This window comes from Aulonocara stuartgranti, assembly GCF_965226115.1.
Source record: "Aulonocara stuartgranti genome assembly, chromosome: 14".
Classification (NCBI taxonomy): domain Eukaryota; kingdom Metazoa; phylum Chordata; class Actinopteri; order Cichliformes; family Cichlidae; genus Aulonocara; species Aulonocara stuartgranti.
In genome coordinates this window covers 14,975,442-14,988,181 of record NC_138950.1, presented here as the reverse complement: position 1 = coordinate 14,988,181, position 12,740 = coordinate 14,975,442, and positions in this window count along the sequence as shown.

Sequence of the window (12,740 nt, the reverse complement as noted above, 5' to 3'; positions counted from 1 at the left end):
CAGCACCGTTTTTGTCTCAGTACCAAGTCAGTTAAAACTTTTAGTCGTCAGTCCGTCACAGTCCAGTCACATGCATACATTCACACACATTCATACCAGATATTGCTGATAATGGAGTCTCACGCGCAACCTATTCGAGGCTCCATCACCAGCAAGATGACGTCATCATTTTAAAGGAAACAGCTCCTTGTTTGTTTTTCCTTCTTTGGACTGGATTGACTCGCTGCAATCCTTTTAGGCTTCAGGATCAGTGTCCCATATAAGTGAATTTTCTCCCAAGCTCATTATAATCATGGAGAAAAATACTTCGCGACTGTTTTCAGTAAGAATATTTTATAACACTTTAAAATTCACTCTCTCAGGCCTGGATTAAGGAGCCGATTTGTTAAATCAGGAGCTCACAAAATACCAAAAATATCACCACCGGTGGATCACACCTCTCAGATGTTCTTATCTCAGTGTACTGTAACGAAGGCAAACACAGACGTAACCAATTAAACACTCATATAATAACAGATACTGGGGCCCATTACAAACATGCCCAAGCATAAAACCATCCTTTTCTCTCTCAGAGAAAGAAAACAATCCAAAACTCACTGATAGAATCAACCTAGTATCAAACAAAACCCAAAGATCAACCAAAACTCCTTTTTGCACCAACAAAACATGTTGGATTTACTTGACTCAATAGTGGACACTAGTTACACACCAACTCTTTACTTTGGCAAAAACGTAAACAACTAAGTTGAATCAACACAACCTTTTCATAATCTCTTCGAAATAAAACTCACACCATTCATTCATCATTTTCGCTCTGTACCACTGCTCCTTGTTAGACTGTGTGAAGCACAGTAAACAATTCAGTGGAGGCTTTGAGCCATAAACAGACATCACGCACAGACATTGTTTTCATTATCAAAGTGCTTCAGACCATGTCCTCTAAATCTACACAAATGCCCTCTGCGTGGCATGAAATACATTTAAGCAATAAATAATCAATCAGTTCTTGCTGTTGTAACCAACTCCGTATTTGGATGTTTGTGTGCAGCATTTGTTAGTAAAGCATTCTTCATTGCATCAGCGTGTGTGTGTGTGGATCACTTCTCAGTTCATTGAATCAACATTTTAATTTGTGTGTGTGTGTGTGTCATTTCTCCCTCAATCAACGAGTGCATATGTTCATATGTATGTTTCTTTTCACTCTGAGTCGGTGCATGTAGATGTGTGTGTTTGTGTGGGTGTTTGTGTTCATCACTTTCCTGTTGTAGTGTTCTGGGTAAACCACGGCCTGAAGCGTGCCCTGGGTCCTGCCCTCCTCCTTTTCAGTCTGTTTGCATCCCTTGGTGCTGCTGCTCAGAGTTCTGTCCATACTGGTTCTGGCCCCAATTGAGGCAGTCCTTTTCTCCAGTGTCCAGCATCTTCTCCTTATTTCGCTCCTCCTTAACTTGACCCTTTTGCTTCGGTCTTCCTTCAGGGTTTTGATACGCAGCTCAATTGTCTGGATGTCCGTTTGTTGCTTGCAGAAGTGCGACTGCTGTCCGTTTGTTTGCAGGTGGAACGGCTGACATCCAGAAGGTGTATAGGAGAGTCTGCAGCTTCCACCTCCCCAGTGGAAGACCTCAATCTTTGTTCTGTTAGTTTAACACAGGCCTCAAGGCTCTCTGGGATCCCTGCTTGCACTTTCAAGCCCACGGCTCAGGTCGTAGTCGTGGTCCCATTCCAGGGGAATGGAGTCCATGGTTGTTTGGGTGTCTCGGCCCGAGCGTTCAGTCCGGAGCTGGGCAGCCCAGGACGCTGAACGATTGGAGGACGGCAGAGGCGACAGGAAGCCATCCCCCTAACGTTTGCTCCATAGCAGACCGGACAAATCACACTGCTCATCTAGCTCCAGGATGCTCCGGCCTGATTTCAAGTCCGGTGTCTTGGACTCCAAGCCTGATGGGTTCGATTTTCAGCTAGCTCCTCCTGGGCCATGCTCAGTTTCTGCTCTGATGCCTTGAGGTCTTATTGAGGGCAGAAACCTCAGAGTCTTTTCCGTAGAAATCAGATTAAAGTCCATTGATGTTTTCCTTGCTTTGCTCCACGGCCTTTTGCGGCTCTGCTGTTCGGCTCTTCTCAGAGGTCAGCTCCTGGCCGAGCCCCGACACCTGTGCCTTCAGCTTATTTTCTCCTGGTGTTTTGTCCATTCTGAGGTGCCTCCTGACCTCAGTTACTCCTCCTGTCTCTGGCACGCCCTTTTTGCTGCCCGATGGTCATTGTTGGTCCGTCACTGTCCTGCACAGTTTTAATGCAGAGTGGTTAAGGTCAGCATGGTTTTGCTCGGCCTCACTTTTCATCTGGGCTTAATGGGCGTCTCGTCACAGCTCTGTCAGCTGAAGCTGTCTTTTTCCATATGGCAAGAGTGTGAAGAGTGTGTGAGAGGGGTGTGTCCGATCAGGCACAATGCTGGTGGCTTTGCGAGTGCCTCGTTTTCCAAATCCAGATGTTTATTTGTCACGTACACAGCAACAGAGAGAACAGTCTGTTGTTGGGATGGCTGAGGTCTTTCACGATCTTCCTGGTCTTGGTCCAGCACCGCCTGCTGTAGACTGAGTGCAGGTCAGGGTGCTCGGAGCGGATGGTGCGCTCAGCTGATTGCACAACCCTCTGTAGAGCTTGTCTGTCCGGCATGGTGCTGTTCCCGAACCAGACAGTGATATAGCTGCTCAGGATGCTCTCAATAATTCCTTTATATAAGGTGGTCAGAATCGGTGGTGGGAGCCGGGCCTTTCTCAGTCTTCTCAGAAAGAAAAGACGCTGACAGAAATCTCCCCGTGTAGTGAAACGGGCCTTGGATTTAACTCTCTCCGTCTCTGCTGCCTGAGATCGTTTTCCTGCAGCACTGTTGACAGTTTCAAGTTGTTGTGGGTCCAGCTGCTTTAGCATTTGGTCAGAGTCACATCGAAGATGGTAAAGGAGAGAGCAACGATGGTAGAGGGGAGAGCAGGAGTCCAGGGTCAGCCTCGGCTTTTCCGGGCCGACAAAGCAGCCTGTAATCAAGCATAAAGAGAAAAAACAAAACAAAACAAAAACAAAAACAAACGAACAGGAAAATCATGTTGTATTGGCTGTGTTACTCAGAGAGGGGAAAAACAACGGGACCAGGCCCTGTGTCAGCCTTCTCTCCCCCTTTTTTTGTTTTTTCTCACCATATAATCCTCTCATAACCCACCAAGCTGACAGGACAACACAGGTACATGTTAAAATTCTTAAGATCATGTTTAAAGCACAAAAATGGAATTTTCTTTCATTCAGTAATCACTTGTATTAATCAATCAGAAGAAAACATGTCACAATTTGACTTTTATTAACCACTAAATTTGTCGTGTTATCACTGGTTGTGATGGGTTTTTTTTGAAGTTAAGTTGTTGTCCTGCAACCCAGAGGGTTTATTTGTTAGTAGTGGATAAACTTTATTGTGTAACGGCGGGTGTATGTTAAGCTTCACTGCTTTAAAGTTGCTGGAAAATCTTCACATGTTCATGGGTGTAAGCTGTTTCTTCATTGCGTGTATGTGCGTTTGTACATGGGCTAATTTAACGTTTTTTCTCAAACGAGGCATTTCTCTAGCACGTGCCTCTCTCTCACATTTCTCTGCTTGTGTGTGTTTTTATTTCACCTTTTTGTTGTGATGCTCCAGGCGCCTTCCCAACCTCCACAAGTCTGTTGGCCGCAATTTTATGTGTTAAAACTTCTCTTAATTTCTCCTTTAATTCTCTGCTAGCTGCTGTCTTTTCCACAGCTGCTGATTCTTGCTGAGTTTGGTTTCCATTACTATAATTTTGCTTCGGCCGCCGTGCTTGTGGGGGCAGTTGGTCCAGCCCCATAGCCACCTGTATCAACACACTGAGAGATTTATTTAATATCATTTTCATCACTGTTAAATAAACTAGCAGGCAAGATGCCCACCTTTGCACTGCAGACTACATGCCAGTCTCCCAACACACTCCTCTCTGAGTTTCAGCTTTAAAACCCAACCTCATTCACACCCTAGTCATTCAAAACCTTATTTGTAGTATCATAATCAGCAAAATCAGCGTTTTAATTACAGGCATGTATCATTGTTTGCAAATCAAAATTATAAAACTCAAAAACACGCTAAACAGCAACAAAAGTCCTCTGTGCGTGTCACCGCTCATTTGCATGTTCACACACCGTCTAAAAATAGCTCGCAGCGCTGCAGCTGCACGTCACACAGAGTCTCACACCAAGCTCAGGCAAAACTCTATTATTTTATATTACAAAAGACGTCTTGTATTTACAATCACTGACAGGCCTGACAGATTCAGCACCTAACAAATTTCGACAAATTTAAAATAACGGGTCTCACCGAAGAAAGTCTCACTTTTCTGTAGTCAATCAAACAGTATCTGTTACTTCTGGGAACAGTTTCTGACCTAACTTCTAAATCCCTAACTCAATTTAACTTTGTCCAAACAAGCACATGACACCGTTTTAAACGATGAGGAGACTCGGTAACTCCTAGCTTATTTCAGGATGCCCTGTACCCCACAGATAAGCCAAACTGAACTAACCCTGTTCGCCGACAGGTCAAGACCGCGCGTCCACGGCCAGGAGGGGGCGTAACCCCCGGGCTATGTGCTTCTTAGCAGACTTCTGGGCTGCCGTCCTATAATAATTTTCACCTAACCGATTTTGAGAAATTTTACCATAACGGGTCTCACCGAAGAAAGATAACTTTTTTACGACCAATTAAACAGTCTCTGTTACTTCTGGGAACAGTTTCTGACCTAATTTGTAAAACTATTAACCAGTCTCTGTTACTTCTGGGAACAGTTTCTGTCCTAATTTCCCTACCAAACTACCTGAGCCTTCAGCTCAATATCCAGGGACTCAAACCCAACATTCTCTGTTACTTCTGGGAACAGTTTCATATTTCTTCAACTTCATTAAATACTCTTAAGCAACTTTAACTGCATAACACACGGTGATTCTCATCAAAATCAAAACAGACACTCTACCAGTAATTTCAGTGAGTAGACTATAATTTAGTCATATCCAATTTGGCACATTTTGGAAATAATTCAACAGGTAGTGCCTTACCTTTAGATAAGCCGGCTTTTGTCCACTCAAATCAGACCACTGGCTCGTGCCTGTCCGTTCGACAACCTCGGACCGTCCAAACTTTTAAATTCCACCCCAATACCACAGGACGAGCCCCCAAAATGTTAAGGTTCAAAATATTGGGGATGGAGACAAGAGAAAAACCACAATAACAACACTGGTCCGGTCGGGTTGAGTCAAACGATGATTTAATGATCACACACGTGGGAGATGGACACTGATGCAGACAGCCTCAAAATCTCAAAATGGTGGAGCATTGCTCAAACTTTTATAGCCTCTGGTGCCTCCACCTTATCATACAAAGCCTAAACATTCACATGCTTTCTCTCACACAGCGCCTAAGCTACGACCTTGGCTCCCTGTTTATCTGCTCCTGCTGAAATGGGGCAGAAAACTCCAGCACACTCTGTTCTCTTCTACTCAGACAAATTAGATTTCTTATAACTCAGCAGTATAATGCATCATAAAACAATATCATTCATTCACAACAAGTCAGCAGTTTAATGTAATGCAAATCAGTTTAACTAATGCAATAGTTATCAGCTTCTTCTAATTCAGGAGAATAATGCAAACTAAAACTACATAATAATTCACAATCTTTAATTAGGGGTATAACATGGCATAAAATAATATTATAATCTAACAATGGGATTTAACTCTTTCAGCTCCTCAGCTGTAACATAATCTGCCCCATTTAAAGATCCCATCCACAACCCATTCGACTCTTTTGTATTTGTTCATCTTTTATGTAATTTCACAGTTCCCTATACATATATATATATATATATATATATATATATATATATATATATATATATATAGAGGATCCGAGCTTGAAGGATAAACCGCCCGCAGGGGCGTGCTGGGTGTTTTTTTTTATATATATATACATACATATATATATATATATATATATATATATATATATATATATATATATACACAAAAAAAAAAAAAAACACCCAGCACGCCCCTGCGGGCGGTTTATCCTTCAAGCTCGGGTCCTCTACCAGAGGCCTGGGAGCTTGAGGGTCCTGCGCAGTATCTTAGCTGTTCCCAGGACTGCGCTCTTCTGGACAGAGATCTCCGATGTTGTTCCCGGGATCTGCTGGAGCCACTCGCCCAGCTTGGGGGTCACCGCACCTAGTGCTCCGATTACCACGGGGACCACCGTTACCTTCACCCTCCACATCCTCTCGAGCTCTTCTCTGAGCCCTTGGTATTTCTCCAGCTTCTCGTGTTCCTTCTTCCTGATATTGCTGTCATTCGGAACCGCTACATCGATCACTACGGCCGTCTTCTTCTGTTTGTCTACCACCACTATGTCCGGTTGGTTAGCCACCACCATTTTGTCCGTCTGTATCTGGAAGTCCCACAGGATCTTAGCTCGGTCATTCTCCACCACCCTTGGGGGCATCTCCCATTTTGACCTCGGGACTTCCAGGTTATACTCGGCACAGATGTTCCTGTACACTATGCCGGCCACTTGGTTATGGCGTTCCATGTATGCCTTGCCTGCTAGCATCTTGCACCCTGCTGTTATGTCCTGGATTGTCTCTGGGGCATCTTTACACAGCCTGCACCTGGGGTCTTGTCTGGTGTGATAGACCCCAGCCTCTATGGATCTTGTGCTCAGAGCTTGTTCTTGTGCTGCCATGATTAGTGCCTCTGTGCTGTCTTTCAGTCCAGCTTTGTCCAGCCACACACACACATATATATATATATATATATATACATATATATATATATATATATATATATTTATTAGGGGTGCAACGATATTCGTATCGATATTGAACCGTTCGATACAGTGCTTTCGGTTCGGTGCGCATATGTATGAACAATACAAAATTTTTAATTTATTTTATCAACTTTCCTTCTGACGATGCTGTCTGTGTTAAGCGCTCAGTGAATCTGCGTTCGACTACTCCACCTAGGCTGCACTGTCGAGCGCAGATCCACTGAGCGCTCAACACAGACAGCATGGTCAGAAGGAAGAGCGCAGGGCAAGCTAGCGAGACAGAAGTTAAGCTCTCCTTGCAACATGGCAAATTGAACCTCCCCCACCCTCATTCAGATCTGGTGTTTGGAATTATTTTGGTTTTCATGTGACGTATGACCCTGAAGGTAAGCGCGTCATGGACTAAAGTAAAACAGTATGTCGGATGTGCCATGCAATGCTCAATTACATGGGTGGGAACTAGTGTGTTAGCGCAGTTAGCTCGTTAACGTGTTGGCCGTCTAGCCCCATGCACGGGGAGATCTGCGGTAGCTCGTTAACGGAGATTTGCCGTGTTGTGGCGTTAAGGTCATTTCAACGAGATTAACCTGAAAGCACTAGTGGGAACACAACGAATATGACTGCACATTTACGCCGACATCATCCTAGTGCAAAGACAAAAACAACAAGCATGCTACTAACTTTAGCCGAGTCATTTAGACAGCTGTTAGCACATGATTCTCCTTATGCTGCTGAGAATATAGCCCAGAAGAAGCGGATAGTATAGCTTTTATTTTGGAAATGTTAGGGAAAATATTCTAAAACACTTCTTCAGTAAAGACTCAGAGAAGAGAAACACACAGAGTTCTTGCTAGCAAGGGCAGTCTCAGAGACTCGCGCTGAGCTTTGCCCTGGTCTTTATTTATACTTCAGTGGTGTGTGTGTGTGTGTGTGTGTGTGTGTGTGTGTCCTGCTGATCAAAGGGTCATAAAAGCACAAAAGATACATCCTTGGTCAGGAAAGGGTAGTCTCCCCCTCACCCTAAATAACATGGTGAGGAAGTCCAGCAGTTCATCTATATGTAAAGAAGCACTTAAACTAAAACAGACATAGCTACGTTAATCCTGCCGTAAAACAATAAGAGAAGGTATGACCTCTCTCGTGCTCCCAGGATGTGGGTGTGCATTCTAGTGTGGAATACACACCAAGCCTTTGCAGCCTGTTAGAGATCACACACAATTAATTATATGCCTCTAAGTATACATGGTTGAATATTTCCTAATACAAATAACTACATGCAGTATTTTACCATATGCAAACTTATATCACTAAAAGATTATACTGACTACTAAATACAATTTTCCATTAACATTCCCTCCTGTTGTCAGTAAAACTTTAAGTGAGATACCAGTTTGTAACATCTTGTTGTACATTTTCTGTCACATCGTCATTAATCACACAAAGTCTTCATGTTCCAACAGGCCAAAGTTATCATCATCATTTGTCACAGCTATTTATGCAGCAACAGTAGAAAATATTACGCGGTTAATCATGAGTTTTATACATGGCAATATACACGTTACAAAGACACAAAATAAAAGTAAAAATATCCCAACTCCGATGAGTAGTCTTTTTAGCACCTGTAACCAGGAGCCAGTGTAAAGCCAAGAAAACCAGTCACTTGTATCACTTACATAGTCCTGATTTTTGGGCCTGCTGGATCTGTCTCACAGCATTCAGGGCATCAGTCATGTTTGATGAATGTACATCGTCTGGTATGTAAGTGCAGCATGTGTTGTTGAAGAGGACACAAAGTCCCCTTTCTCTGCTAGTATCATAGAGTAATTCTTCCCTGAGAGTTGGTCCAGGAACACATATAGTGTGGGGTATGTTACCGTGCTGGGTAGATGGGAACAGACATAACAGTCTGTATTTGCCGATTCTGTTTTTGTTCTGTCGTGGATATAACGGTACCAGGCATTATTCATCCACGGAGGGATGTGGTCTTGCGTCATATCCCTTAGGTGAGAGTTGTCGTGTGTCCATCTTCTCTGCCTTCCTCCTGGTTCAGCTGTTTCCGGCACCAGCTGGGGTCCTGTAAAAGTGAGCGTCGTAGTCAAGGTAACCAAGAGGGTCCACCTTCCCATGGTTGCACACAGGTCCGTCACGCCTCGCACTTGGTTGCCCTAGAGTTGATCAGAGGCTGGAGGTTGAAGTGCGAGCTTACCCTACGGGGGCTCAATCAGCACTCCCCCTTCACCACTGAAACAATCAAGTGTGAGATTTCTCTATTGTGCTGTCTTGAGGGTGCTGGGGTTTCCTGGGACCTCGACCTTTTTGCAGTGGCTCTGATAAATCCAGGAGGGTCTCTCCGGTATTTTGCAGGCAGTTGAAATGGTCAGAAGCACTTGAATTGGCCTCTATCAACCCCCATCACCTCACTTCAGGCCTTCATCCTGCGGTAGGAATACTTATGACTCTTCTACTGTCCATCCTCTGCAGAAAAACCTCTTTGTAGAAAGGGTGCTGGGTCCAGTTATCTTACTGGCGTTATGATCCCAGCAGTCTTCAATGTGCCAGCGTATGCACAGTATAGTGACACAGCATTAGGTGATGTTCATAGGAAACTGCTGTCATCACCACCATAGCTTCTGGTTCCTGTGCTTTCACAGAATCATGATATCATCCTTAGATTCCTTCTGCGCTGTCGATGGAGCTTGGCACGCTCCCCTCATCCTTCAGGTGCCCATCTTCTGTCCACAATCTCCTCTGTTGGCCTCTGGAAAGCCCTTTTGGCACAGCTCTCATTCCAACGCAGTTTCATGGTCCTTGCTGTGGCTCCAAAATCTGATCTCATGATGGGCCCCAACCAGCTCGACCTTTGACCTCAACCACTGCCTGGGCTGTCAGTTATGCCTGGAATGGTTCTCGCTTCTCACTGGGCCTCTGAAGATTTCTCAGGAGATTACTGCTGCACCTGTATTTCCTTGCTAGGAGGAAAAACTTCTATTTGGAGAGCATGTCAACAATCATCAAACCACATTCCTTAGTTCAGTGAACTTCACTTATAGGCCATCAAAGCCTCATCTGAACATGGATGCATCACTTGCATAGGTTTAATACCCGTTGAATGAACTGTTAATCACACAAATCGCTGCAAAAATTATATAAAACAAAATTTAATGTTAATTCATTGTTTCATATTAATCCTGGATCCCTTCTCTTGACACATGGACACTCCCATGAGTCAACTCATCAAAATCAGATTCCTGTCTTAAAGAAAAAGATTAGCTAGATCATATCCCAGGTAACATCAGGGCATCTCCTCCTCTGGAGCAGCACCACCCTGGACCTATAATCCTGCAATAAAAATGTTAGTGTGTTTTGCATAACACCTGGCTCTGCCAGGAGCCTGCATACACACCATCATGGCCTGGAAAGCAAAATCTGGAAGTGAAATCAAACTTCACACTTACAAACAATTATATCATAAGAGTAATAAGCATTCAGCACTAGCAGGACAAGTGTCATGTGCAGGTTTTCTCAAATCAGTAAATTACAACTATTACCCCAATTTGCCCCAGACATGGATCATCCCATGTACTCTGTTAACATTAATGTAATCAGTGACTTCCCTTAAGCAAAGTCACTCCACTCATATATTACTAGGAGCTCAAAGGTGGCCAGCAAATGAGCTCCATTTTAAACTATTCCATAAACACCGTATCTCTTATTTGTTTTTCTCATGTCACTTGTCCGCTTCTGCCGAATCCTCTACATCCAGTCATAGAAAAACAAACATTAGCAACACACATTGACCGTGGTCAGACGCAGGTCAACAGGTTCCAGAGGTGCCATAAAAAGACCATAAAGTCAACCATCCATAACTGTGGAAAGAAGTGACACTAGTTTTCAACACAGGAAATTTCTCACATGTTATTCACATCATCAAAGTAACCTTCACATTTTCCCAAAAACACAGTGTAACAGCATCACCACTCATAACCTATAAACACAGTTTCTTCACACATAAACCCAGAAATCCTGTAGTAGAAAAAACATCAACCAGCTGTCCTGGTATAAATCATGTGATCAATTCACATGAAGAACTGTAATGCTGTAGAAAAGAAAATGCAAATGTTAGCGCTACTCAGATGTATACACTTTCTCACAGTTTCCTCTGTGAGCAACACAGGATAGTGAATAATACCCCTGGTAGATGCACAGACACAGAAAGTGGCACTTAACAGGTTAAATCGTCATGCAACCTCGAATGTTGCTGTCATCTTTCTGCTCCTGTAACAGGAAACACATAAATTCATCCACCCTTTGTCCTGTCTAGGTGGAGGTTAACCTTGAGTCGTGGTCAAGTCCTGTCAGCTTTTACCAGTCAGTCAGTTTGTTTTTTATTTCCATTCATTCATTCATTCTTTCTTTGCTGATAGTGGAACCTGTTGTCGCATTTAGTTTCCACTTCCAGCAAAATGACGTCATTTCAAAAGAAAAAGAAGAACTTTTAGATCGGATTTCCTCGCTGAATCCTTTTTGTCCCAAATAAGTGGCTTTCTCCTGAGCCCATTTTAATTTTGGAGAAGCTCACCTTTCAACAGTTTTCTCGACGACGAGTCGTATAGCGCTTTTAATTCCCGACGTACAGATCTGCTTAGAAATTGACAAACAGAAATCAGTGCCTGTTGAAAAAAAATAAAAAATGAAAAATAACAGAGATTATCAAACCAAACTTTCAATGCACTGTGAAAGTATCAAAATAAAAAGGCCTTGTTAAGTCACGACACAAACTCCTCATCAACTTCACAACAGGAGAAGAATCATCAGCTAGATTCACTCCAAACCAACCATCAGCTGCACAACACACAACATAAGCCTAATGTCTTCTTTAACTTATGAGTTTAATCACCAGGTCTGTGCTCTTCATTCATTTAGGCCACAGATCTATTTTATTCAATTTTCCTTTTTTCCCTTCATCATAAAACATGTGACATGCTGTCATGCACTTCACAAAAGAAGTTTGTTCTGACGTATTCAGAGTTGTGTATCTAAATACAGGATTCACTCACACATCAAAACAGGAAACTCAGTGTTTTAGAGTCTCCGCTCAACACACAACAACTCCAACACATCCCATTCACTCGTGCTAGAATTCAATCACCTTTCATTAATCTAAAACTGATCAACTAATTTGCATATCAGCTATTAACCCACTAAGTTGACAGGACAACAGAAATGCATGTTCAAAATAGTATCACAAAAGACAATTTCCCTCATACAGTAAATTACTTGTGCTGCATCAATCAAGCAGGAAGCTTCTCCCATTTTACTATATCAACAACTAAATTTATTGTGTGATCACTGGTTGGTCAAACCAGAATCTTTTTTCCCACAAAAGTTAAACTGTTGTCCTGCAACCTAGAGGGTCAATTTTTTTGCATTGGATAAATTCAGTATTTGATAACAAGTGTCTGCTAAATTGACACTATTTTAACACTGATGAAAGATAACAAGCTAATTTTCATTACATGTGTTTGTGTTATTAGGCAGGTTTAATGCATGTCTGTGGAGCTGCATATCCAGCAGAGCATGTTCTTAGAGCTGCCTTTCTTACACACTTCTCTACTATTATTTGATCATTTCTTAACTATGGTGCTATGAGTCCACTGGTCTTTGCATCACACTAAGTGACTTGGACAAGATGATAAACAGACTCACACGCTTAAGATGTTGTCTAATCTTCATGAGTTATTTCGTGTTTGGAAGTGTTAGTATGGTTAATGCATATTCTGCTTGTGTGGTGTCACCTTTCCATTTTTGTAACAGTACTCTTGCATACCTCAGTGCTTGTCTTCCTCCCCCTTTTGTGGTGGTCTGGACACTGTGT